The sequence below is a fragment of the Octodon degus genome, unplaced genomic scaffold, assembly GCF_000260255.1.
Source record: "Octodon degus isolate 3935 unplaced genomic scaffold, OctDeg1.0 scaffold00057, whole genome shotgun sequence".
Taxonomy (NCBI): Eukaryota; Metazoa; Chordata; class Mammalia; order Rodentia; family Octodontidae; genus Octodon; species Octodon degus.
In genome coordinates this window covers 2,087,066-2,089,597 of record NW_004524633.1, presented here as the reverse complement: position 1 = coordinate 2,089,597, position 2,532 = coordinate 2,087,066, and positions in this window count along the sequence as shown.

The following is a 2,532-nucleotide window of genomic DNA, read 5'->3' as shown; positions in this document are numbered from 1 at the left end:
AAGGGCCTGAGTTCAATCCCTGGTCCCACCAAAAATAAATAAATAAATAAATGTTTAAAACTGATCAGCCAAAAAATACATAAGGACAGCAAAAACAAGATAGATTAAGCTTGGTCTCTGTCTCAGTGTGGACAGCCTTATTTAGAAGCAAATTTTTGGGCTGGAGAGACAGCTCAGCAGTCTAAGCGCCTGCGTGGCAAGCACAAGGACTAAGTTTGATCCCCAGTACCACATGCTGTGCCAGTCCCAAAACCGGGTATGGTGGCGCACACCTGTAATCTCAGTGCCACGGAAGCTGAGACAGCAGGATCACTGTGAGTCTAAACTGTGTAGTGAGACCCCATATCCAATAAATAAGTAAAAGCCAATTTCCACAGTATTGGACAGGTCAAACAGTCTCCTGATTATTTCCCACTGTGTCCCATACTTTGTATGGTCTGCAAGGGACACAACAGTGGCTCTACTACTGTATTACCAATAACCTCCATAGCAGTGTAAGATGAAGACCCCCAAACTTATTAAAGCATTTCATTTTTCCATCCTAATATACTTTATCAAAGTAAAGATGCACAGTTTTCCAAATGCTGTAAAGCGAAAAGGATTGCTGCCACCCCTGCGACTCAGGTGAAGCACAGCCAAGGGCTCAGAGAACAGCCGCCCTCCCACAGCTGCCGTCACTCAGGTGAACTTCTGGGAAGGCCCAGCGACACAGGAGAGTCCCACCCAAGTAGGGCGCACGGGATGGACAGGCAGAAAAGTCCAAAGCAACAATAAGAGCCAACAGCTGGTTAAGTTAGGCGAACCAGCATTGTGCTTGGGGACAAAGACACACAAGAGAAAGGTGGGAGGTGCCCCTCTTTTTTTCCTTCTCTAAATGGCTCTGCTGTATAACTAATTTGAAGACAATATGCAATATAACAACCACTGTAGAATTCTTACCATTTTAGTTTAGTGAAATTTTTTTTTTTGGAACCGGGGGTTGAACACAGGCCCCTGCACTTACCAGGGAAGTGCTTAGGCCATTCAGCCATCTGCCTGGCCCCTAATGTAGTGAAAGTCTATATCATTTCTTTTCTCTTTTTTACTTTTCAAAGTTCTCTTTATTTATTTATTTATTTTTTGGCAGAACTGGGGGATTGAACTCAGGCCCTTGCGCTTGCCAGGGAAGCGCTTATTCCACTGAGCCATCTCCCCGGCCCCGAAAGTTCTCTTTAAAATACATATCTTCGGGGCCGGGGAGATGGCTCAGTGGCATACTGCCTGCCTGGCAAGCACAAGGTCCCAAATTCAATCCCCAGTCCCAGAGAGAGGGAGAGGAAAAGGGAGAGAGGAAGAGAGGGAGAGGGGGGACAGAGAGATTGATTAAATACTGGGGGAGAACTCTTGCTGTAGAAAACAAATCCCAATCCCCAAACCCACAGACCAATTTCATATAATCCTTACCCTCTTCTGCCCTCGCCTCTAGCCTCCCAAAATGAGCATGATCACCCCTTCCTCCAGCCTTGCTTCTACTTTCTTTTCAGTTCTTTTATCTATATGCTTCTTCTTCTCTCCCTAATCCCCCAACCAGGGATTGAACTCAGGCCGAGCCATCTCCCCAGCCCTTCTCAACATGCTTCCTAAATCTCCCCACCACAAGGTAAAAACCACTCTGGCACAGCAGAACACTTGAATACAAGGTCCCAATTTACAATTGATTCTATTACGTAACAGTGCGTGTTGTTTTGCTCCCATGGTCTAAGGTACAAAGTTAAGACCTATTATCACAGTTTGACAAGTTTCTGAACAGCGTTTGATTCGGCTGTTACTGCTAACTATAATACACTTGCTAGGATGTCATCTGCTATAATCAATAGTTCTCCACCTAATATTGAGAAGCTTTAGGGTAATAACCTCACCACAGCTCAGCACCAGAGAGCTGGGGACTGAGACAAACATAACAGCCTCTTTCTCTCAACGATCAGAGAATGCAGGGTCCTGGAACAGATACCAGCCAAGAGCCTTCTACACACAGAAGACATCCTGGGAACCTGTTTGTCCTAAAGAGGACTTGATGTTAGTGATATAGCTCCTTATTATAAAAACTTACAATGATCACTACAAAAACAAAAACATTTCAAATAGAAAATAAGACAAAGAAGCAAAAATCTATTTCAGACCTCCAGCCCAACTACAAGTCCAGGAGACAGTGAGATAGAGGAAAATGGAAGACACGCAGATGAAATTTCTGAAATGACAGCAACTTAAGAAATAAATCAAAAAAAAAAAAAAGAAAGAAAGAAAGAAAGAAATCCAGGGCCAGCCAAATAGCTCAGTGGATTAAAGAATCTGTTTAGGCAGACACAGTGGCTGGGGGTTCAATCCCAGGGCCTACCATGCTGGCCCCACCCCCAGGGCATCCGAGCCAGCAAATCGACACTGGGTGTGGTGGCACATGCCTGCAATCCCAGCTCTTGGGAGGCTATAAACAGGAGGATCACTATGAATCCAATCTAGTAGTGAGACCCTGAGCACCCTGTAGACACTTCCCTA